Below are 25748 nucleotides of genomic sequence, written 5' to 3'. Positions count from 1 at the left end.
CCTTTACCACCCCGAGGGAAGGTCTTCAAAAGCCTTGTGCCCTCTGAGTGGCAAAGTTCACATTGCCACGACCTTCAAGAGCACAGAGTTTTCAAGTAACAAAATACAAGATTAAAGAGGGAGGATGTTTATCTTTCTTTTTACACTGTGGGCTGCACTCCAAGAATGAGAGATTTGAAGGTGAATACTGGAACAATACACCCAGTGGCCAGTTCACTCGACGCATCCTGCATCCAGCAAAGAGGCCAAGAGTGTATTTTCTTGGTCTTTTGCTGCTGTAGCCCATCTGCTACAAGGTTCAACATGCTGTGTGTTCAGTGATGCTCTCCCGCACATTGCTGTTGTCATTTGTTGCTGTCTCCCTCCTGTCGGTTTGAACCGGTCTGGCCATTCTACTTCGACCTCTCTCATGAACAGGGCACTTTCACCCACAGAACTACCACTCACTGGATGGCTTTTATTTGCACCATTCTCTGTAAGCTCTAGATTCTGTGAAAACCCCACGAGATCAGCAGTTTCTGATTTTGAGGAGCAATTTCCTCCTCCTTCCCTTCCTCCCAACGTCCACTGTCCTCTCGTATCTTCAGTCCTTTACCTCTTCAGTCTGTCACCTCCCAGCTTCTCATCTGGCCCCTGCCCACCTTCCCCTTCAGTTGGTTTCACCCATCACCTGCCAGCTTGTACTTCTTCCCCTCTCCCCCACATCTTATTCTGCCTTCTTCCCCCTTCCTTTCCAGTCCTGAAAGGTAAGCCTAGTAATTTCTAAGTTAGGGACATGTTCGGCACAACTTTGTGGGCTGAAGGGCCTGTATTGCGCTGTAGGTTTTCTATATTTCTATGTTATGTTTATGTCTCAGCTTGAAATTTCAACTATTAATTCCTCTCCATAGTTGCTGCCTGACCTGCTGAGTTCCTCCAGCATTTTGTGTGTGTTACTCAGACACCTATAGCCACTTTCATTTCATTTGAAGTGCTGTGAATGTCTGGATGTAGTACTAACGAGCTTATAATATAGCACAAGAGTATCAGAATCAGGGTTACTATCACTGAAATATGTCTTGAGATTTGTTGCTAAGCAAACAGTTTTTCTAAAAAGCTTGTGTACAGGCTTATAACACCATTGGTTAATATTTCAGAATATAAAGAAATTAAATAATTGTAATGATATTTGAATGCTCATTAAATATTTTGGACTCTCCTGTTTGAATCTTAACTTAGATATATGGTCCAGTGTTTACTTTGCACTTGTGATATTCATTACATTTTTAATCCTGCAAGCTGGTAATTGTGTTTGTTATTGGATAGTTCATTGTATTCCAGCATTTGTCAATGTCATCACTGTCAGCTAGATGGTATCACTGACGCTCAGTGTCAGCCAGAAGTCAACATTGCGAAAGAGATCTCCAAACTTTTGTGGGCAGCTCCCTTTCTTTAGTGGCAGAGGCGTGTGCCCTCACTTCGACTCTCACCAGAAAACCCAGGCCACAGTCACCGACTCTGTGCCACTGAGACTACCAGACCCATGGGCTGACTGAAACCTGCGTTTACGGACCACTAGGACTCACGAGGAGGAATAAATGAAGGGACAAATTGCAACACTTTTTCAAAGAGCTGACTGCACTTTAGCTGGCTGTACAATGATTCCATATTCTCTAACTGATAAGTATTTCTAGTCCTTAATCAATAACTAGAAAAACATTTTCCATGCATATATCAAATCTTCAAGTTCAAGTTCAATTTTATTGTCATTCAACTGTATACATCTATACATCGAAACATTCCTCCGAGATTAAGGTGCAAAACACAGTTATGATCCAGGACATACACAGTCACAAAGTAATATTAGCACCAGTTCCCAAGTGGCATAACCTGAAGATTGAAGATTGAATGAATGAATGAAGGAATTGACTTTATTTCTTACATCCTTCATATACATGAGGAGTAAAAATCTTCACATTACGTCTCTGTCCAAATGTGCAAGGTGCAATTTATAATAAACAGTATGTACAACAGGGTAGTCAATATAACATAGAAATACAGTTGTGTCAGCATGAATTAATCAGTCTGATGGCCTGGTGGAAGAAGCTGTCCTGGAGTGTGTTGGTCCTGGCTTTTATGCTGTGGTACTGTTTCCTGGATGGTAGCAGCTGGGGTGACTCGGGTCCCCAGTGGTCTTTCAGGCACTTCTTACACACCTGTCTTTGTAAATGTCCCGAATAGTGGGAAGTTCACGTCTACGGATGCGCTGGGCTGTCTGCACTGCTCTCTGCAGAGTCCCGCGATTGAGGGAAGTACAGTTCCCATACCAGGCAGTGATGCAGCCAGTCAGGATGCTCTCAATTGTGCCCCTGTAGAAAGTTCTTAGGATCTGAGGGCCCATACCAAACTTCTTCAAACATCTGAGGTGAAAGAGATGCTGTTGTGCCTTTATCACCACACAGCCGGTATGTACAGACCACACGAGATCCTCGGTGATGTTTATGCGTAGGAACTTAAAGCTGTTCACCCTCAGATCCATTGATGTCAATAGGGGTGAGCCTGTCTCCATTTCCCCTGTAGTCTACAACCAGCTGCTTTGATTTGGCGACATTGAGGGAGAGGTTGCTTTCTTGACACCACTGTGTTAGGGTGACATAAAATGCGAGGCCCATAATTATGTAAGATAGTATAATGTTACTAGCACTATTATAATAAAATAAGAAGTTGTATAAATATGTGAAACAGCAGCAATAAAAGAAGAAAAGTGTCCAAAGCAGGATGAGAATGTGTGAGCTAGGGAGTTAAGAGGAAGGTGATAGGACATTCAGAAAGGGTGTACATGTGCACTGGGTAGCAGCAGGGTGTTAAAAAGTCTGATATCCTGGGGGAAGAAAATTTACCTCAGACTGATATATTCCAGATTGCAAAGGGTTAACCCAGACATGCGACTAATGTATGAATGTACTTCCAGCATCATTCTCCGGAATCCCTTAGCAATATTACTTCTAAATCGATTATTTGCCTGGAATTCATTTGCATACTGCCCATGCATGCTTCTAATGAAAAGTGAGATAAATACAGGTCATTTCCTCTTTTTGTCAGGTGGCGCTACCATTGAAAGTTCCACAATCAAATATTTCAGGAAGTAAATAGCGATTATTAGCCAACCATAAAAAATGGTTTTAAAGACAAAGGGAGGACTCTCCCTGTGCCGAAACAAACTGAGGTAGACTCAGCGATACGTGAAACTTTTGTTCAATTAGCAAGTGGAACAGTTTGGTAGTTTCCGTGGAACTGACTTCATACAGACAGGTAACAAAGGGACAACAGCTTAAACATGAGAATCAAAAATAAAAACTGCAAAAGCAGAAAAATAAAATAGTAACAGAATCAGAAACTGCTGGAAACACTCGGCAGAGATAGGCTGCTTAAGTGGAAAGAGAAACAGAGTTAAGTTTCAGGTACTTAAAACAGAGATCGATAGGTTTTAATTGGTAAGTGATTCAGAGTTACAGGGAGAAGACTGCACAATGAGGTCAAAAAGTAAGCCACAATACAATGGGACAGCAGATTCAATGGGCTGAATTGCCTGATTCTCTTCCTCTATCTTCATCAATGTATATCAGTCTCAGCCGATGCTGCTATGCCAGCTTTTTATTTCCAGTGTTTTCAGTTTTCACCTCACTGAACTGGATTGTAATTCTTCAGAGATGTTCTGATAGTGAAGGAATTATAGCATAGTTGGATTCACCTCTCTAGCTTTTCCACAGAAGCTGCCTGGATTTTCAAAGTCACAGAGTCACAGAAAAGTACGGTGTAGAAACAGGCCCTTTGGCCCATCTAACCCAGTTGAGCCATTTGAGCTGCCTATTCCTATCTAGCCCTTCCATCCATCTACCTATCCAAACTTCCTTTAAACGTTAAAATATAGCTCACATGCACCACTTGCACTCGGCCCTCTGAGTGAAGAAATTTCCCCTCATGCTCCCCTTAAACTTTTCACCTTTTCACCTTAACCCATAAACTCTAGTTGTGCCCCACCCATGGTCCAATAAGGGATCATGTAGCAAAGATGGGGTTTACTTGTCACATGAGTACCGAAATATACAGTGAAATGTATTACATCGCATCAAATCAAATCAGGATTATGCTGAGCAAGTGGCAATTCAACTCCAAGGAACAATAAAATAACACCTACTAAGTTATGCATGAGGGCCTTTCTCAAGGCGACTGCTGAACATTGCAACAAAGCTCCAGGCAATTAATTTTTGTTCTCATGATTCAACAATGATGATACATGGTTTAAAATAGGGAACAGTGAAGAAGGAAATAAAAGCAATTTAAGATCTTACGCAATATTTTCCCTTCCGTATAATCTCAAACACTACAGTGGCTGGAGACAATAGATACTGCAGTTGAAATCTGGTGTTAAAAATCAAGTCGCTGGAAGAACTCAGTAGGTCAGACAGCATCCATGGAGGTGCATGGATTGTCAATATTTTAGTTTGAGACCCTACATCAGGACTGGAAGTACAGAGGGAGGCGGCCAGTTTAAAGGCTGAGGCAGGAACTGTCAGACAACAGGTGGAACCAGGTGAGGATAGGTACAAGCAAATAAGGAGAGAGAAATAAAAGGGGGCAGATGGAGCCATGTTAGGGTCAGAGCTTTACCTCTGTTTCTTCATTCCCATTCTCACCTCTGTTACTTATCCAAATCAAACTCTGGTACTTTTTCATGTTCCTACTTATCTCCCTCCAGCAGTTGCCTTACCTTCATGCACCCATAAACAGAGAAGAAGAATTAGGTCATTTGACTCATCAGGTCTGCTCCATCATTCAATCATGGCTGATTTTTATCCCATTCTCCTGCCTTCTCCTTGTAATCTTTGACATCCTGACTAATCAAGAACCTATCAACCTCCACTTGAAACAAACCCAATGATTTAGCCTCCACACCTGTCTGTGGCAATGAATTCCACAGCTTCATCACCCTCTGGCAAAAGAAAAATCCCTCCTCATCTCTCTTCTAAAGGGATATCCTATTCTAAGTCTGAAACTCTCCAGATATTGGAAGCAGCCTTTCCACTCTAGCTATGGCTTTCAGTATTCAGTGGTTTTCAATGAGATCCCTGCTCGTTTTTTAAATGCCAGCAAGTACAGGCCCAGAGCCATCGCCTGGATGAAACCCACACGGCCATTGGGAGGACGTGCATACGCCACAGCAAATGATGTCGGGATCCGACCCAGTTCTCTGGCACCCTGAGAACAGTAATTCTACCAGCCGTGCCTCTGTGCCACGGGGGCAAATCACCCAAGCTCCGAAATAGATTGTGAGTGGCAGTACCAAGAAGACCTGTTTAAATCCCGCTCCTTAAGTATACACCAGCTGGAAGAACCAGGAAAATCACAGTCCCTCACTTGAAGGTTCATAATTGCAGAACATTGACAGCTCAAGCAAACCTGCAAGAAAACACAGTCTTTTTTACTTCGATATTAATTCATTTGCAAAAACTGGATTGGTTTCCTCTTTCTTTAAGAATTGTGGTTTCCCTTCTGCCGTCATCAATGATGCCCTCACCCGCATTTCCTCCATTTCCCACACTTCGGCCCTCACCCCATCCTCCCGTCACCACAACAGGGACCATGTTCCCCTTGTCCTCACATTCCACCCCACCAGCCTCTGGATCCAGCATATTATCCTCTGCATCTTCCGCCACCTTCAACAGGACCCCACCACTAAGCATGTCTTCCCCTCTCTACCCCCTCCACTTTTCGCACGGATCATTCCCTCTGTGACTGCCTGGTCCACACGTCTCCCCCCCCCCCACAGATCTCCCATCTGGTACTTACCCCTGCAAGTGTAAAAGCTACACCTGTCCCTACACCTCCTCTCTTACCACCATTCAGGGCCCCAAACAGTCCTTCCAGGTGAGGCAACACTTCACTTGTGAGTCTGTTGGGGTAATCTGATGCATCCGATGCTCCCGGTGCGGCCTCCTCTATATCGGCGAGACCCAACGCAGATTGGGGGACTGCTTCGTCGAGCACCTCCGCTCCATCTGTCACAACAGACAGGATCTCCCGGTTGCCACCCACTTCAACTCTCCTTCACATTCCCTTTCGGATATGTCCTTACATGGCCTCCTCTACTACCATGATGAGGCCAAACTCAGGTTGGAGGAGCAAAACCTCATCTACCGTCTGGGTAGTCTCTAGTCCCTTGGCATGAACATCGAATTCTCCAACTTCTGATAATTCCCTCCCTCTCCCTTCCCCCATCCCATTCTCACTCTGCCTCCTCTTCCAGCTGCCTATCAACTCTCTCATAAACAGTGCTTCCACACATTCCCTCTTCACCTTTCCTGCCTATCCCCACCCCTTGATCCTTCCGCTGATTCGTTTTTCACCTGGCACCCACCAGCCTTCTCCTTCCCACCCTCCCCCCACCTTCTTTATAGGGTCCCTGCCCCCTCCCTCTTCAGTCCTGACGAAGGGTCTCGGCCCGAAACGTTGACTGCTCGTTTCCACGGATGCTGCTCGACCTGCTGAGTTCCTCCAGCGTGTTGTGCATGTGGGTTGGTTTCCTGCTGCCTAACTGTGTGATCAGCTGAGGGTTATTCCATTTGTCTTGAATAGTTACACACATGTGCACAGATAATCACGCACTTCGTGTTACTTGATGTGCTGTACATACAATGTCTATGTATATAAGCTAATTTTATGCATGTATGGCTGAACCCAGGTACTTGTACATTGTGTTTTATAGGATTGCTTTTATATTCATATTTATTGTGTTCTTTATGCTTACTGTGTTTTTTTTTAAGCTGCATCTGAATTTGAGTATCAATCACTCTGTTCTCCTTTACACTCGTGCACTGAAGCATGACAATAAACAATCCTGAATCTTGCAGCTTAAATCTGGACGCGCTCCCAAGCTAAAGCTGTGGATACCACTTTGTGAGCGGTAGTCCCAAAATACCTTAGCTGATTGAGGTCAATTGTGGCAACGCAGGCATGTCTTGTGGATCCAGTTTTTGCACTGCCAAGTGTCGAGTTTCAGCCACGGAACTCTGCTGAGCGGTGAGCCGAGGCCGGCTGTTACTGTTAGAAGTGCGAATTACTGGAATCTGTAAGTACGGTGTGTGTAATTCCTGTTTGCAATAGCTTGCTACCACCCGCCGGGGTCGAGGCTGCTCGTTTAAAAGCCAACGTGGTCAGTTCTGGTTAGAGGCCACGCGCCTTCTCCAGGTCAGAAGGTGATCGAGCTAGTGGATTTGAAAACAGTTCATTCAGTCACTGGCGTCCTGTTGCCCCTGCACTCTTGCAAAAAAACAGTCACCCACTCACTGAGCTGCCAGGAGCAAGGAATCTCCCAGACTTTTGAGTCAGCAGGTGATGTTCACCGGGAGCCAGCAGACTCAGCTTTGCCAAGTTTTTATTTAGTGCATCTGGCCTGCTGAGCAAGGAGTCCGTGAGACCCTAGAGAGAAATGGGGTCTTTCAAAGTTCAAGTAAGTTTATTATCAAAGTACATACTGTATGTGTTACCATAAACACAAGGGATTCTGCAATGCTGGAAATCCAGAGCCACTCAGCAGGTCGGGAAGCAGCTCTGGAAATGAGCAAACAGTTGACTTTTCGGGTCAAATCAGGACTGCAAAGGGAGGGGCAAGAGGTCAGAATATGACGCTGGGGGGAGGGGTAGGAGTACAAAATAGAGGGTGATAGGTGAAGCCAGGTGGGTGGGAAAGGGGGGATGAAGTAAGAAGTGGGGAGGTGGGAAAGGTAAAGTGATGGAAAGGAAAGAATCTGATTGGAGGGGAGAGGGGAGCATTGGAGAACCGGCAGGAGGAGGGGCACCAGGGGAAGGGATAGGCAGATGAGGAGAAGAGAAGAGGTAAGAGAGGAGCCAGAATGGAGGAAAGAAGAAGAGGGAAGAAGGAGGGGGAGAATTACTATTTACTAACTTGAGATTGATTTACCTGCAGGCATTTACAGGAGAATAAAGAAATTCAATATAATTTCTAAGACTATACATATACAAAGACCAACAATGTGCAAAAGAAGACTCATTATGCAAATAAAACAAAAATGCTCTGAGTATTTGAGTTATTGAAAGTGAGTCTGTAGGTTGTGAAATTAGGTCAGTGCTGAGGTCCTGAACCTGGTGGCACTGGGACCGAAGGCTTCTGTACCTCCTGGTAGTAGCAAGAAGCCTGGATGGCTGGGGGTCTTTGATGAAGGATGCTGCTTTCCTTTAGCAGCTGTCCATGTAAAGCTGCTCACTGGTGGGGCGGGCTTCAGCTGTGATGGACTGGGCTAAATCCACCACTTTCTGTAGTCTTTTCTGTTTCTTGTTTCCATACCAGGCCAAGATGGATACTCTGCACTGTGCACCTATAGAAGTTTGTCAAAGTTTTTGGTGACATGCTGAATCTATATAAACTTCTAAGAAAGCAGGGGCACAGTTTCATTGTGATGACACATGTGCTGTCTCAGTCTGGCCTCAGACTGGTGGGATTAGCTGATGGGGCGTCGGTGGTGATGACTAGGGTGATGAGCATTGATGAGAAACCTTTAGTAAATAGTGATAGACAGGAAAGAGTTTCTTCAAAACAGCAAGGGATTGGCCTTGAGCTTTTTGAATACAGAACATTTTTGATAGGTCATGTGACTTACTCTTATTACTGTGCTTACTTATTCAACCACAAGTTAGCCACAAAATCTGATATTTTGCCTGATTACTGATTCCTAAAGTGTGCGGAGCCGTTGAGATGAAGATTGAATGAAGAGATGCCAGGATGGGCAAAAGTCTTCACCCCATCCCTCTCCATACTCCACCACTTGCGCGTCCCTACACAACAATCATTTCTTACACAAAGTAGAGCCATAACACATCAGTGTCCATCTCCAGTCTTATTAACATTATAAAAAAAATGTCAAATGTGCTTTCAATGGCTAAAAGGATGTGTTTGCTTTCTATCTAGTATTGCCACTGAGTTGGCATTAGTTTTTGAAGAAGAATTATTTGTGCTGTTATATCTTCCTTTCTCTGTTTATCTACCCATCTATCTATTGATTGATTGATTCAGATACAGTGAGGAGTAGAGCTGTGCCACCACCAACCCCTGATTTAACCATAGCTTAATCATGGGACAATTTACAATGAACAATTAACCTACCAACCAGTAGGTCCTTGGACTGTGGGAGGAAACTAGAGCACCTGGAGGAAACCCACGCGGTTCACGGGGAGAACGCACAAACTCCTTACGACAGCGGTGGGAATTGAATCCGAGTCGCTGGCACTGTAAAGTGATGTGCTAACCATTGTACCACCGTGCCACGAAGGAAGTTTAGATCTGCATATTTAGTAATGATGTATGTAGACTATGTATATAACATTTGAAGGAAGTATTGTTCTACCTTTCAATGTGACTTAATGTTTGATTTCTTGAATCCATTTATGATACAACTTGGTTGATCTAAATTTTTCTTTTGTTTAACCCTTGTATGTTTTGATTCTCGTATCCTTAATAATAAAGAGAATTCCGGTATCAGGCGTTGCTAAAGGGAAAATAAACCTTTGGTGTCACGGTACACACACACAATGTTGGATGTAATCAACAGGTCAGACAGCATTTATGGAGGGAAATAAATAATTAACATTTGGGACAGACCATCCGTCAGGACCGGGAAGAAAGGAGGCAAAGGTTTTTGGCCCAAATGTCAGCTATTGATTTCCCTCCGTAGGTGCTGCCTGGCCTCCTGAGGTCCTCCAGCAGTTTGTGTGTGTTGCTCTGGACTTCCAGCATCTGCGGAAAGACACACGTTAAACACTAGCATTGTCAATGTGTGCAAAGGTTAGTTTCACGACCTCCCGCTCACATTGATGACACCTGCAAGGGTGTTGGTGTGGTCAGTAAAAGACAACTCCAATGCCAAGTTTACCAGGGTAACACTGAGCAGTGGATATGGATCTGGTGAACAGCCACGTCCGCCCTGACAGTAATAATAAACTTCCATGGTGCTCACCAGAAGAAACGATCTCTGTGCATGGTAGTTATCTGATCTGGTTTCTTGGACCTGGCTGGACCAACTGTCATAAATTGAGTTCAAGGTTTGTAAGTTAATGACTTTTCCACAGATGAAGTTCATAGAGCCATAGCATCAAAATAGGTCCTTTGGCCCTTTTAGTCCATGTTGAATTCTTATTCTGCCCAGCCTCATTGACCAGCATCTGGACCATAGCCCTCCATACCTGTCCCAGCCATGTACTGATCTAAACTTCTCTTAAGTGTTGCAATCAGACCTGTATTCACCACTTCCACTGGCAGCTCGTGTAGCACCCTCAGGTTCCCTTCAGATATTTCACCTTTCACCCTTAACCTATGAACATTAGTTTTATCTTACCCATCTCAGTGGAAAAAGTCTGCGTGCATTTACCCTATTTATATCCCTCAAGACTTCTATCTCAAAGCTTTCTCCATTCAATTTGATTCACGATCAGCATGTAACATGGTGTTTGATCGTTTGATCCTGCTACCCGGCCTGAGATTAGCTTCAATCAAAGTTATGAGGCCACTGCATTGATGTTGCACCTGGATCTTCTGAAGGAATGTCCCGTGCCCATCGAGACTGGAGAAAACTGGGAAATGTGCATCAGGTTTTGAATTAGTGCTTTGGGCTGTACTTTCTGCTCACTGGCGTGACTGACGTTGAGCAAGGAGGTTAGCTGAGCCTGAAGGACTTTGCTTCTCCTTGTGCTGGTAGTCAGGTGTAAGGGAAAACATGGAGCAGTGTAATTTGAAATTTAAAGGAAATGTTTAGAAACAGAAGGTCAAAGGATTGTGGAAAAAAAACCTTGTCAAATGCCAATATCAGGCAATCAATTGACTATTATTTTTACTGAAGTCTCATTACACTAATGGCAGGGCATGATACAGGCTGTCCCAGGTCATGCAACTCCCCATTTCTGGACATCCTTGCACGCAAGTGAACTCCCGTAAAAATCTAGAACGGAAAGGTCTGTGTCGTTTCATCTCTGTCTGCCTGTCTGTCTGTTTGTCTCTCTCTGTCTCTACCTCTCTTTCTCTCACTCCTCTCCCTCTATCTGGCTGCTTCTCTCTCTGCCTCTGTCTGTCTCACTCTGACTCTCTTTCACTCTGTCTCTGTCTTTCTCTGTCTGAACCTCTCTAACTCTTGCACTCTCTGTCTCTCTTTCTCTTTCTCTCTATCTGTATCTGTCTTCTTGTCTCTCTCTCTCTCTCTCTCAGTCTCTGTCTGTCTCTCTCTCTCTCTCTCTCTCTCTCTTTGCCCCTCTCCATCTCTCTAACTCTCTCACTCTCTCTCTATGTCTCTCTCTCTTTCACTCTCTCTGTCCATCTGTCTTTCTTTCTGTCTGTCTCTCCCTCTCTCTCCCCCTCTCTCTCCCTCCCTCTCCACTTTTTATTTCTTAATTATTAAATCTGTCATTATTCTTTCTAATCAGATTTATAGCTTGTGCTTTTGAAGCCATTAATTACAATTTTGCAGATATATCTGGTGAATTTTGTGTATTTTCTGACTGTGGACAAAATTGACACACGGAGCCTGTATAACATGGAACCTATTTGTTTCCTTGGGGTGGCCTGTAGTCTGTTTCCAAAACTTGGTTGCCTTGGTAACAGGAATGGCAAATTTCAGGATCAGAATACAGTTCCAATACACTTGAGTTCAGGACTGAACATGGATTGCTATTACTCTATTGATTTTTATACCAGATGGTACTTAATGGAAGAATATTGAAGCATGGGAATGGCAATACAATTATTGCACAATTTGTCTTCTTTTGCACTTTGTTTCTATGTAAGACCATAAGACATAGGAGAAGAATTAGGCCATTTGGCCCATCAAATCTTCTCCACCATTTCATCATGGCTGATCCATTTTCCCTCTCAGCCCCAGTCTCCTGCCTTCCCCATGCCCTGATTAATTAAGGATCTATCAACCTTTCCCTTAAATATACATAAAGACTTGCCCTCCACAGCCGCCTGCGGCAAAGAATTGCACAGATTCTCCTCTGTGTATCATTATCATCATGTGCTCTGTCATATGATGGTAAACTGGTCATGGTAAACTGGGCAACGAACAAAACACTGCAAGAAATGTTTTTTTTCAAGAATATTTTCCATTGATTCACTATGGATGAGCTTTAATCCACTTAAACTCCTTCATTCAGGAAAAATGGTGTTGACTTTTACATTTCCAAACCACAGCTGGCAACCCACCTCTCTGTTCTGCTCAACACATTGAAGACTGATTTTCCAGAAATGACGATAGAACAATCTGCTGTACACCTGTGTAGTGCGAATTCCTTGGCAGCAAAGACCATAGCTAAGCTGTTGCTCTCCAATCCAAAACTAGAAAGGGAGTTCACTCAGGTTTCAACCATCCCTAGCTTAATCATTTACAGAATGGAGCCACATCTGTTGCCCGTTGAGAATGGAGGTTGGCAGAGTCGGAAGGGCTGCCAACCTTTGCCTCTCCTCCTAGTCAGGTGTGTGAGAAATTCCTTTGAATGGAAAATCCAGCAAGAAGTAGTGAATACAGCCCAGACCATCATAGATAAAGCCCCCCCCCAACCACTGAGCACACCTGCAAGGAGTTCTGTTGCAAGAAAGCAGCATCCTTCATCAAGGAACCCACCATCCCAGCCCGGCTCCCTTCTCGCTTCCACCCTTGGAAAGGAGGTACAGGAGCCTTTGGTCCCACACCACCAGGTTTAGGAGCAGTTTAGGAGCCCTTCAACCATCAGGCTGATGAATCAGCCTGGACAACTTCACTCACCACAACTGTGAGCAGATTATTGAGCGCAACCTATGGACTCACTTTCAAGGACTCTATAAATGTTCTCAGTATTACTTATCGAGCCATCTCTTTATTTTCTTCTTATTATTATTATTTATATTTACATAAATGGTCTTCTTTTGCACATTGGTTCTTTGATAGTACTTTTTCATCAATTTCATTGCATTTCTTTGTTCTACTGTGAATGACTGCAAGGAAATGAATCTCAGGGTGTAGTGTTTGATGACATATATGTACAGTACCTTGATCGTAAATTTACTTTGAACTTTGATAAGCCTTGCTGCATAACATGGAACTGTAGATTCTACCTTTGCTGTTGCATTGATTGAGTTCCTGGGTGTCTACATCTCTGAAGATATATCCTGGCCTCAATATATTTGTGCAATTATACCGATGGAACTCCAGCTGTTACATTTCTTTCGGAGTTTGAGATGTTTGGGGTGTTGGGGTGGAAAGCGAGTGACGTCTTGGTTCGACTTGCTTCTCCATGGGGTTTGTCTCTGTGCCAGATTGAGGCTGTGGCCTGCAACTAGTGGAAGCCTGGATCGCCTGGAGGGATGCCTGGCATCATGAACTTCAGTTCTAAATGCCATTTGCTTGCTTTATTGTTTGCACAATCTGTTTTTTTGTTTGTCAGTCTTTTTTTTTATTTTTAATATTGGGATTCTTTGTTTCGTGGCTGTAAGGTGACAAATCTCTTGGCTGTATAAAGTATAAATACTTTGATAATAAAATGTACTTCGAACCTTAAACGTTGAACTTTGAGCTTGAGGAGATATGGTATAATACCAAAGACTATTAACAGATTTCTGTTGATATACCGAGGGGGGCAATCTGACTTGTTGCATTAACATTTGGTATGAAGGTGCCAACGTACAGGATCGGAAAAAAAAGCTTCTGGTTAAGATGGTGCTATCAAACGTATGTGACATCTCTGGTAGTCAAAAGGCTAAGAAATCTGACTAAAAACATCACTAAAAATACATTTTCTGAAGTAAACCGTGTTAAATTCTCACTGTAAACAGAGAAGGGGCGAGTGATAGTGAGGTGAGATTGGGGGATGAGCCAAGATGGTGTGTTGCAGAATCGTTGCAGATGGAGTTCCCACGCCTGTGCAATGGCCCGGGGGTGAGATTCAATTGCTTTGGGCATCGAAAGGAGTGTCAGGTCCCGGGCAGAGAAGTTCCGATATTCATTCAATTGGCCTGTGTGAGAGGTTCTATTGCTATGGGCACCAAAAGGAGATGTCGGGGTCCAGACAGCGGAGATTTGGTGCACATTTAACTGTCCTGTGTGTGAGGTTGGACTTTAGATCTGAGCTGATCTGAAAAGTTTGGCGGCTTTGGGCTGGGCAACGGAATCTAGACCTGGAGCGAGTTGCTGGGCGGCGTGATCTCGGCTCTGAGTCCTTCGCTGTAGCCGGGTCCTAGTGCGAGGTACGATACACTGCTTGGACAATTTAAATGTTGGCCCAGGTCAGAGGTGAGAGCCGGTTTCACTTTCTCTCCACGAAGTCCTCTCCTCTCTCCAGGGCATAGAGCCTTTCGCTGTTCCATTGTTGGATCCATTTAACTGCTAGCTCAGGTAGACTGGAAAGACAGGGTGTCAGCTGGGGCAAGAAATTATTTCACTTATTCTTTGTGATGGTCATCTCCATGGTGCTGAGGTATAATGACTGCCCCGACTGCTGTGCTCCCTGGTGGATAATGAACTGATAAGCGAGGCTTTCGGCCTACTCTAGGGTTCTGACCTGAGGACTCAAGTTTTGTTTGTAATGCTGATGTTGTTTGCTTCAATTGTTTGAAAGATTTTTTTCTTTCTCTTGTGCTTCAAGTGTTGGTCTTTAATTTTAATTTATATATTTTTTCTTTAATTTGGATTCTTGGGGCTTCTTGCTTTGTGGCTGCCTGTGAGTAAGCTAATCTCAAGGTTGTATACATTCTTTGATCATAAACGTATTTGAATCTTGAATTATTTAGTGTTATAGACTCAGTCAGCTCCATTATGGGCACTAGGCTTCCTACCATCGAGGACCTCTTCAAAAGGTGATCTCAAGAAGATGCCATCCAGGACAAGCCCTCTTCTGATTGCTGCTGTCAGGTAGGAGGTGCAGGAGCCTGAAGAACCACACTCAATGTCATTAGGAACAGTTTCTTTCCACCCACCATAAGATTTCTAAATGGTCCATGAACACTACCTAACTAATTTGCTCTCTTTTTACTATTTATTTTTATAAAATAACAAATAAATTTGCTAAAACAACAACACACACAAAATGCTGGTGGAACACAGCAGACCAGGCAGCATCTATAGGGAGAAGCGCTGTCGACGTTTCGGGCCGAGACCCTTCGTCAGGACTAACCGAAAGGAAAGATATTAAGAGATTTGAAAGTAGTTGGGGGAGGGGGAAATGCGAAATGATAGAAGACCGGAGGGGGTGGGATGAAGCTAAGAGCTGGAAAGGTGATTGGCGAAAGTGATACAGAGCAGGAGAAGGGAAAGGATCATGGGACAGGAGGCCTCAGGAGAAAGAAAGGAGGTGGGGGGAGTACCAGAGGGAGATGGAGAACAGGCAAACAACTAAATATGTCAGGGATGGGGTAAGAAGGGGAGGAGGGGCATTAACGGAAGGTAACGGAAGTTAGAGAAGTCAATGTTCTCTATTTTTTAAAATTTCATTTATTTATTTTTATACTGTGTGTGGAGTTCTGGGGACAATTCAGAAGACGTCAGAAGGATACATCCCAAAGATGAAGTATACTAGAGGGTAGATGAGGCAACTGTGGGTGACGAAAGTCACAGGCAGCATAAAAGCAAAGGTGAGTGCATACGATATACCAAAAAATTGGTGGGAAGTTAAAGGATCGGGAAGCTCTTAAAAACCAACAGAAGGCAACAAAAAAAAACTGTAAGGATGGAAAAGATGAAATATGAAGGGAGGCTAGCCAATAATAAAAAAGATGATAACAGAAGTCTTTTATAAATATAGAAAGAGTAAAAGAGAAGAGAGAGTGGGTATCCCACTGCTGGAAAATGACACCGGAGACGTAGTAATGGAGAACAAAGAAATTGTGGAGGATCTTAATAAGTATTTTGCGTCAGTATTCACTCTAGCAGACACTATGCCAGAAATTTAAGACTGTAAGGGGCAGAAGTGAGTATTGTTGCTATTATTAAGGAGAAGGTCCTTGGGAAGATGAAAGGTTTGAAGGTAGATAAATCACCTGGACCAGATGGACTACACCCGAGGGTTTTGAAAGAGGTAGCTGAAGAGATTGTGGAGGCATTAGTAATGATCTTCAAAGAATTATTTGTTTCTGGAATGGTTCTGGAGGGCTGGAACACTGCAAATGTCACACCACTCTTTAAGAAGGGAGGGAGGCAGAAGAAAGGAAATTATCAGCCAGTTAGTCTGAATTCAGTGGTTGGGAAAATGTTGCAGTCCATTATCAAGGATGAGGTTTTTGGGGTTCTTTACCTATCATTTTTTTTTAGGAAGAAACAGGGAGAAGAGACAAAGGAGAGTCAGTGGATGTTGTCTGCTTGGATTTTCATAAGGCTCTTGACAAGGTACTGCATATGAGACCATTAAACAAGATAAGAGCCCAGGGTATACAGGAAAGATACTCACATAGATAGAAGACTGGCTGACCAGCAGGAGACAAAGAATGGGAAAAAAAGGTGTCCTTTTCTGGTTGGCTGCTGGTGACTACTGGTGTTCCACGGGGGTTGGCGTAGAGACCACTTCCTTTCACGTTACATGTGAATGATTTGGATGATGGAATTAATAGCTTTGTGACCAAGTTGGCGGATGATGTAAAGGTAGATGGAGTGGCAAGTTGAGCTGAGGAAGCAGGGAGTCTGCAGGAGTACTTAGACAGGTTGGGAGAATGAAGAAAGGGGTGGCGGATGGAATAGAGTAGGGAAGTGTATGTTCATGCCCCTTGGTAGAAGGAATAAATCTGAGGTGCAAAGGGTCTTGGGAGTCCTTGTACAGGATTTTCTAAAGGTTAACAAGCAGGTTGAGTCATTGGTGAGGAAGTCCAGATCATTGAGTATATTTAAGGAGGCTGTTGATAGGTTCTTTATTAGCCAGGATGTCAAAAGGTTATGGGGAGAAGGCAGGAGAATGGGGTTGAGAGGGATAATGCACCGTCCGTGATTGAATGGCGGAGCAGGCTCAATGCTCCTAGGTCTTATGCTTTGGGTGGCAGGGTAGCGATATGTCTCTACCAAAGGAGGTGGAAGGTGCTCCTTCCCTCCACTGGCCTGTAGGTCACCTTTGAGCAAGCTGTAGCACATGTTTATCCCAAGAACAGGGTTGTGTGAAGCCATGGGAGCAGGTGGTGGATGGTTGTATGAGTAGCTGGTGCATATCACAACTCATTGTTATGTGTCCACAGGTGCCAGGCGGACAATCTCTGAAGAGTATTGATAATGTCTGGGCTGCCTGTCTTGTAAAGACACTGCCCAGAAGAAAGCAATGGCAAACCACCTCTGTAGAAACATTTGCCAAGAACAATCATGGCCCTTGGCATGGCTCAAAATAATGCTGATGATGTCTTATAGCCTTATGATCTTACTGTATGACCTATATTCTTACTGTAACTTGTAGTCATTTTTATGTCTTGCACTGTACTGCTGCAAAACAATGACATACGTCAGTGATAATCTGATTCTGATTCTGGTTCTAAATCAGTTTTCTCATACACATCTGGGGAGCAGCTGCACTGTGCGCCGCAGCCAGCATAAACATGGGACAATTAGTAGGACGATGGACAGTATCAGTTCCAACTACCAAGTTGCTCTGTGAAACCGGAATGTACACAATAAATTTTTGGTATGGATTTCTACTTGTGTCTGTTGCCACTTTCCAAAAAAAAGCAAGCAATGATGGCAAAGTTTCTTCAAGGTTGAAGTTTGTCAAGGGGCATTTCATCAAAGTTGGATCTGTTGCACTTGTCTGTCTTCGTCTCAAACACCATGGACTTGGGAGATGGAAAGAAAGTATGTGATGACTTCAGTGTAACCGGTTGACATTGCACATGCTGCACGGACGGTAAGGGAGTAAACGTCTCTGGTGCCCATCAAGCAGCTGATTTGTCCTGGTTGTCTAGTCAGTTACGGTGCATGCTCCAACTACGCATACACTCAGGAGCCACTTTATTAGGTACACCTGTACATCTGCTCGCTAATGCAAATATCAATCATGTGGCAGCAATCCAAGGCATAAAAGCATGCAGACATGGTCAAGAGGCTCAGAACAAACATCAGAATGAGGAAGAAATTTGATCTAAGTGACTTTGACTGTGGAATGATTGTTGGTGCCAGGCGGGGTGGTTGGAGAGTCTCAGGAACCGCTGATCTCCAGCACAAGGGTCACTAGAGTTTACTCAAAATGGTGTGAAAAACAAAAAAAAAACATCTAGTGAGAGGCAGTTCTGTGGTTGAAAATGCAGTGTTAATGAGAGAGATCAGAGGAGAATGGCCAGGGTGGTTCAAGCCGTCAGGAATGTGACAGTGACTTAGATAAACATGCCTTAAAACGGTGGTGAGCAGAGGAGCATCTCTGATTGTGTGGCTTGTCGGACGTTGAAGTGGACGGGCTACAGCAACAGAAGACCACAAACATACACTCACAGGTACAGGAGCTACTTAATAAAGTGTCCTCTGCCTGTAAGTACAAAGGCTGTAGAAAGAAGATTCGAGGTTAGAACATGGCATTGACTGTCAAGGGCGGGAGCTTGGATTTTCAATTGCTGGAACTGGCTTCTGCATGCTTCTTATCTCCCATCAGCCCACATGTCTTGTCTATTCCTTGCTGCAAGCAGACAAACTGCTTCATTGTTTGTGGAGTGGTATTGAATTAATTAATTATCAGCAAACATCCATACTTACAATAGAAGGAAGGTCACTGATACAGCGGAAGACACAACTAATGCAGTGCATGGATTAAGGATCTTACTCCGTGATCTCATTGCGTATCCGAGCTCAGAACGTAAAAGGAGGACACTTGGGCATTCATATAGGTGCCAGCTCTGAGAGCGCTCCTATTTCCTGTCTTAATTTTCTGTAATCTGCAGTCTGAGCACTGACCTCTTTTGACAATGACAATTGGTATACTCTCAATCAACAGGGCAGCATGGTATTGTTGCAGTTAGTGTAATGATTTATTTATTCCTTTTAATTAGATGTACAGCACGAAGTAGACACTTCCCACTGCCCAGCAACTTCCGACCAATGTTCCCTCTAAGATGTGCACACGTATACATGAATTTAAACTATGCACAAAAGGTTGTCACCCTTTACCTGTTGGCATGTTAAGTATATTTCACGATTGTACACGATCACATTTCCTTTTCCGGTTTCTGATGCGGACAGTGTTGAGAACGTAAAGTTTGCAGATTTTAGAACTGGCTTATTTATACTGTTTTTATTGAAGAAATTATTTGTGTTGTCATCACTGGGCAGAAAAAATTACACAGTGCAAGATTTTTGTGCACACTGGTCAAAATTAGAGGGAACTTTGTCCCCCGACACCTCTATTTAACCCTAACCTAATCATGGGATAATTTACAATGACTAATTAACCTACCAACCCTTATAACCATATACCAATTACAGCATGGAAACACGCAGTCTTGGCCCTTCTATTCCGTGCCGAACGCTTACACTCACCTAGTCCCACCGACCTGCACTCAGCCCATACCCCTCAGAAACATTCCTTTCCTGTCCATATACCTATCCAATTTTTTTTTCAAATGACTATATCAAACCTGCCTCTACTGCTTCTACTGGAAGCTCGTTCCACACAGCTACCACTCTCTCAGTAAAGAAGTTCTCCCTCGTGTTACCCCTAAACTTTTGCCCCTTAACTCTCAACTCATGTCCTCTTGTTTGAATCTCCCCTACACTCCATGGAAAAAGCCTATCCATGTCAACTCTATCTATCCCCCTCATAATTTTAAATACCTCTATCAAGTTCCCCCTCAACCTTCTACGCTCCAAAGAATAAAGACCTAACTTGTTCAATGTATGTGGAAGGAAACCAGAGCACACAGAGGAAACCTACGCTTTTCACAGGGAGGATTTGAAGAGACTCCTTACAGAAGCCAACAGGATTGAACTCTGAACTCTGATGCCCTGAGCTGTAATAGCGTTGTGCTGACATGCTACAGTGGCGCCCAAAGCCAACACATAGTCAGCAGTATTTGAACCTGTGTGGGAAGACCCCAGTCTGACACCTAACCCCTCGGTCACAACTACTGTGATGCACCATCAATAACTCTCTGAGACGTGAGGCGAGATATAGGCATTTATTGGTTGGAAGAAAGAACAAACAGCAGTTGACCACCACACTACATCCTGGAGACTGAGGGCAGGGCTCAGGCTCCAATCACCTTTATACCGGGGTCTGTGGGAGGAGCCACAGTCTGTGGGAGGAGCCACAGGAGCAGTCAGTGGGGGGGGGCGTGTCCAGACAGGTATATGTAGTTCACCACATTCACCCCCCCTTTGTTTTAAAAGAGAGTCCCCATGGGGCGAAGTTTCTTACAAGTGTACTTACAGGTTAAGTCTATCAGGTGGTCGAATCTGTCACTGCGATCTACGTAGCACCGGCTGTGATTGTACAGGTGCCGGTGGTGATTGTACCGGAGACAGTGGTTGTGCTGGTTCCGGCCTAACTGGAGGTGTCAGCCCACTAGGCGTCAGTGATCCCTCATGCGTGTTGCGAGGCGCCTGGTATATGTGCGGGCGAGACGCCCGGTATAGGAGTGTCGTGAGGAGTCTGTATAGGGCTCGGTGTGCGCGGTGTCACCTTGGGTACAGGGTTCATAGTTACCGTGGAGTGTTTGGGGTAGTGGTCTGCTGCTCCTGCGGGCACCAGGTCGCGGACGGAGACTGTGTCCTCCTGCCCATCAGGTAAGACCACGTAGGCATACTGGGGGTTCGCATGTAGTAGGTGAACCCTCTCGACCAGTGGGGAGTATTTATTGCTCCTCGCATGTTTCCGGAGCAGCACTGACCCTGGGGATGTCAGCCAAGCTGGTAGGGTGGTCCCAGTGGCAGACTTCCTGGGAAAAGAGAATAGGTGCTCGTGAGGGGTGGCATTGGTGGATGTACATAACAGGGAGCGGATAGAGTGGAGTGCCTCGGGGAGGACCTCCTGCCATCGAGAGACCAGCAACCCTTTTGACTTAAGGGCTAAAAGTGTGGCCTTCCACACTGTGGCATTCTTCCTCTCTACTTGTCCATTTCCCCGGGGATTATAGCTCACGGTCCTACTAGTAGCAATGCCTCTAGCTAGCAGGTACTGGCGCAGTTCGTCACTCATAAAGGAGGACCCTCTATCACTGTGGATATAGCAGGGATATCCGAACAGAGTGAAGAGCTGGTGCAGGGCTTTTATGACGGACGTGGCAGTGGTATCAGGGTAGGGGATGGCAAAGGGGAACCGCGAGTACTCGTCGATAATGTTGAGAAAGTAGACATTGCTGTCGGTGGAGGGAAGGGGGCCCTTAAAGTCAACACTCAGTCGCTCAAAGGGGAGGGTGGCCTTGATAAGTTGTGCCTTTTCAGGACGGTAGAAGTGCGGTTTGCACTCAGCGCAGACTTGGCAGTCCCTTGTCATCGTCGTGATGTCCTCAAGGGAGTACGGCAGGTTCCGGGCTTTCACGAAATGGTAAAATTGGGTGACCCCCGGGTGGCAAAGATGTGCATGGAGGGCATATAGCTGGTCGAGCTGTGCGCTGGCACACGCTCCCCGGGATAGGACATCAGGGGGCTCATTGAGCCTTCCAGGCTGGTACAGGATATCGTATTTGTAGGAGGAGAGCTCTATTCTCCACTGCAAAATTTTATCATTTTTGATTTTGCCCCGCTGTTGGTTGCTGAACATGAACGCAACTGAGCGCTGGTCGGTCAGCAAGGTGAACCTTTTGCCGGCGAGATAGTGCCTCCAGTGCCTAATAGCTTCCACTATGGCCTGGGCTTCTTTCTCCACTGCTGAGTGCCGAATTTCAGGGCCTTGAAGGGTACGAGAGAAGAATGCTACTGGCCTTCCTGCCTAATTGAAGGTAGCAGCCAGTGCCAAATCGGAGGTGTCACTCTCTACTTGGAAGGCAATGGTCTCATCGACCGCATGCATCGTTGCTTTGGCAATGTCCCCTTTAATGCGGCTGAAGGCCACGCGGGTCTCTGCTGAGAGGGGAAATGTGGTAGACTTGACCAGGGGGTGGGCCTTGTCTGTGTAGTGAGGGACCCATTGGGCGTAATAGGAAAAGAAGCCCAGGCACCGTCTGAGGGTTCTGAGGGTGGTGGGAAGAGGGAGTTCTAACAGGGGGCGCATTCGTTCGGGATCAGGGCCAATGACCCCGTTCTCCACAACATACCCGAGGATAGCGAGTCGGGTGGTTCTGAACACACACTTGTCTCTGTTATAAGTAAGGTTCAGGGCTTTGGCCACTTGGAAGAATCGTTGGAGGTTGGCGTTGTGATCCGACCAGTCGTGACCACAGATGGTGATATTATCCAGAATTGGGAACGTGGCTTTCAGTTGGTACTGGTCCACCATCTGGTCCATTTCCCTCTGAAAGACTGAGACACCATTTGTGACTCCGAATGGGACACGTAGGAAGTGATAGAGCCTGCCGCCTGCCTCGAAGGCGGTGTAGGGGCGGTCCTCTGGGAGGATGGGGAGCTGGTGATAAGCGGGTTTCAGATCTATTGTCGAATACACCTTGTACTGAGCTATCTGGTTGACCATATCCACGATGCGGGGTAGGGGGTACGCGCCAAGCTGCGTGAACCTATTGATGGTCTGGCTATAGTCCACAACCATCCTATTTTTCTGCCCGGTCCGAACAACAACCACCTGGGCCCTCCAAGGACTTGTGTTTGGCTCAATGATCCCCTCCCTGAGCAGCCGCTGCACCTCCGACTGAATGAAGGCCCTGTCCCCCGCGCTGTACCTCCTGCTTTTAGTTGCCACAGGTTTACAGTCGGGGGTCAGGTTGGCGAACAGCAGTGGGGGAGGGATCTTGAGGGTGGAGAGGCTGCAAGTGGTGTCAGTAGCGCAGCTGTCAGCATGGTGCTGGGTGGGATGTGTGGGTCGGTGTGTGTGTGTGGTCAGTAGCGGGGTATATGACGAAGTCCCACAAAACTGAAGATTCCTGACAGTGAGTGGTGGGAGGGGCCCATCATATGCCATAGTCGCACTTTCAAGGTGGCTCTGGAAGTCCAGCCCCAATAGCACAGGGGCACACAGTTGAGACATGACCAGTAGCGCGAAGTCCCAATATTCTGTGCCCTGCGCCACCAATGTCACTACACAACCCACCCGGATGTCTGTGGAATGCGACCCAGAAGCCATGGTGACCCTCCGGCTTACCGGCCGTGTCACGAGTCCACAGCGTTGCACTGTGTCCGGGTCAATAAAACTCTCAGTGCTGCCCATGTCAAACAAGCAACTAGTCCTGTGCCCCTCCACCAGGATGTCCATCATTGACCTTGCGAGCTGGTGTGGGCGCTTTGGTCGAGGGTTATGGAGGCCAGAGTTGAACTGCCGTCTTGGTGCCCGGTAAGCACCAGTGGGTCGGGGGCAGGGCGAGGTGGCACCGACAAAGATGCTGCCCCCATGTCTCGCACGAGGCGGGCAGGCAAGATGGCGGCCCCCATGCCTCGCACGAGGCGGGCAGGCAAGATGGCAGTCCCCATGCCTCGCACGCAGCGCTGCCCGACCCCGCTCGAGGTTCAGACTTACAGACCTTGGCAAAATGGCCCTTCTTCCCGCAGCTGGAGCAGGTCGCTTATCGGGCCAGGCAGCTTTTTCCGGGGTGCTTTTCGAGTCCGCAGAAGTAACACTGCGTGGACTTGCGACTGGCAGCAGCTGTGGTCGGTTTCGGGGAGTTCGTGGACTCGCAACTGGCAGCGATGTTGGTGAATTCGCTCGCGGGCGGCGGCGGCGGGGTCTGCAGTGTCCACGGAACCGGCGGGGGATCGCGCGGCTGGACAGCGTCAGCGTTGTGCAGAGCAGCCTCCAGCGTGTCCGCCGTCTCATTCGCCGAGCGTAAGGTAAGATAGGCATTTTCTAGCAGCCGCTGGCGCACGTACACTGACCTGATCCCCGTAACGAAGGAGGCTCGTACCAGCAGCTCTGAATGCTGCTCCACCGTCAGAGCTTTGCAATTGCAAGTGTCTGTAGGGCTCGGAGAAACTGCCCGCTTGACTCGCCGGGTCGCTGTCGCCGCGTCGCTAAGCGATGTCTTGCGTAGACGGTGTTCACCGGCCGTAGGTACTGTCTTCTAAGGGCGTCCAGTGCCCCTTGGTAGGTCGGTAGGTCCCTGATAAGGGAGAATACTTTTGGACTTACTCTAGATGGTAATATTTTGTACATTGTGGCAGGTCAGTCACTGTTCCAAGTATGATTGGAAGCATGCAAGCCAGAGTTCAAAGGCAAGAACTGCTTTGGAGTCTTGAGGATCAAGGTCTAATTTTTCCGGACGTAAAATGCTTTCCATGTTTTAAACTTCCAGCCAATAAAATTGATGCACCATCAATAACTCTCTGAGATGTGAGGCGAGATATCGGCTTTTATTGGCTGGAAGAAAGAACAAGCAGCAATTGACCACCACACTACATCCTGGAGACTGAGGCCGGGGCTGTGTCTCCAATCGCCTTTATACCAGGGTCCGTGGGAGGAGCCACAGGAGCAGACAGCGGGGGGGGGGGGGGGGGGCGTGTCCAGACAGGTATATGTAGTTCACCACATACTGAAACAACTAGTTTGCAGGCAACATGGCGGAGGAAGCAGCAAGGCTGCAGAAGGACTTAGACAGATTAGGAGAATGGGTAAACGTGTGGCAAATGGAATACAGTGTCAAGAAGTGTATAGTCATGCGCTTTGGTAGAAGGAGAAAAGCACAGGCTGTTTTCAAAACAGGGAGAAAATTTAAAAATCTGAGGTGCAAAGGGCCTTAGGAGTCCTCGTGCAGGATTCCCTAAAGGTTAATTTGCAGGATGAGTCTGTGGTGAGGAAAAGCAAATGCAACCTTAGCATTCATTTCAAGGGGTCTAGAATATGAGAGCAGGATGTAATGCTGAGGCTTTGTAAGGCACTGCTGAAGCCTCACTTGGAGTATTGTGAGCAGTTTTGGGCCCCTGATTTAAGAAAGGATGTCCTGACATTGGAGGAAGTTCAGAGGAAGTTCATGAGAATAACTCAGGGAATAAAGTGTTTATTGCACGATGAGTAATTGATGGCTCTGGATCTTTACTTGCTGGAATTTAGAAGAATGAGGGGGGATCTCATTAAAACCTATCGAATGTTGAAAGGCCTAGATAAGGTGGAGATGTGGAGGGCACATTTCCTACAGTGGAGGAGTCTAGGACCAGTGGAAACAGCCTCAGTATAGAGGGACATCCATTTATAATGGAGAAGAGGAGGAATTTCTTTAGAGGGTATGAATTTGTGGAATTCATTACTATAGGTGGCTACAGAGGCCAGGTCATTGAGGGTGATAGATTCTTGATTAGTCAGGGTGTGAAAGGTTACAGGGAGAAGGCAAGAGATTGGGTCCGAAAGGGAATTGGATCAGCCATGATTAAATGACAGAGTAGACTTGATGGGCCAAACAGCCTAATTCTGCTCCTATGCCTTATCATCTTATGATGTTATGAAATGGACAGTTAACTTTTCTGGTTGGAAACCTTCATCTTGGTTCAGGATCCACGTTCAGCATTAGATCAGTAAACGTAAGGAGGCGATATATGTCCAAGGATACACTTTGGATCGAAAGGTTACTTAGGAAGGCAGAAGGAGCGGCTTGGCTGCCTTGGTAAAAAATGAAATCAAATCATTAGAAAGGGAGAGTGAGAAGATGTTGAATCTTTGTGGATAGAGCTAAGGAACTGAATGGGGTAAAA

General features: G+C 45.8%; 1 long non-coding RNA gene across 3 annotated transcripts in view; it reads left to right on the top strand.

Moving 5' to 3' along the window:
• The window catches only part of LOC132379992 (uncharacterized), a 30916-nt gene extending 13169 nt beyond the window's left edge, over positions 1 to 17747 (top strand). Inside the window, exons 1-3 of one of the 3 annotated variants that reach the window (XR_009507593.1) lie at positions 6449 to 7108; positions 14804 to 15643; positions 17228 to 17747. This is a non-coding gene — a long non-coding RNA (uncharacterized LOC132379992). Of the gene's footprint in view, positions 1 to 6448; positions 7118 to 14803; positions 15644 to 17227 lie in introns of those variants that run through there. The other 2 variants (XR_009507594.1, XR_009507595.1) reach the window with 2 other exon arrangements.
• Positions 17748 to 25748: the final 8001 nt, after the last annotated feature.

The sequence above is a fragment of the Hypanus sabinus genome, chromosome 23 (genome assembly GCF_030144855.1).
Source record: "Hypanus sabinus isolate sHypSab1 chromosome 23, sHypSab1.hap1, whole genome shotgun sequence".
NCBI lineage: Eukaryota > Metazoa > Chordata > Chondrichthyes > Myliobatiformes > Dasyatidae > Hypanus > Hypanus sabinus.
The sequence above is the reverse complement of the archived record's forward strand: the minus strand, read 5'-3'. Positions and strand labels throughout refer to the sequence as shown.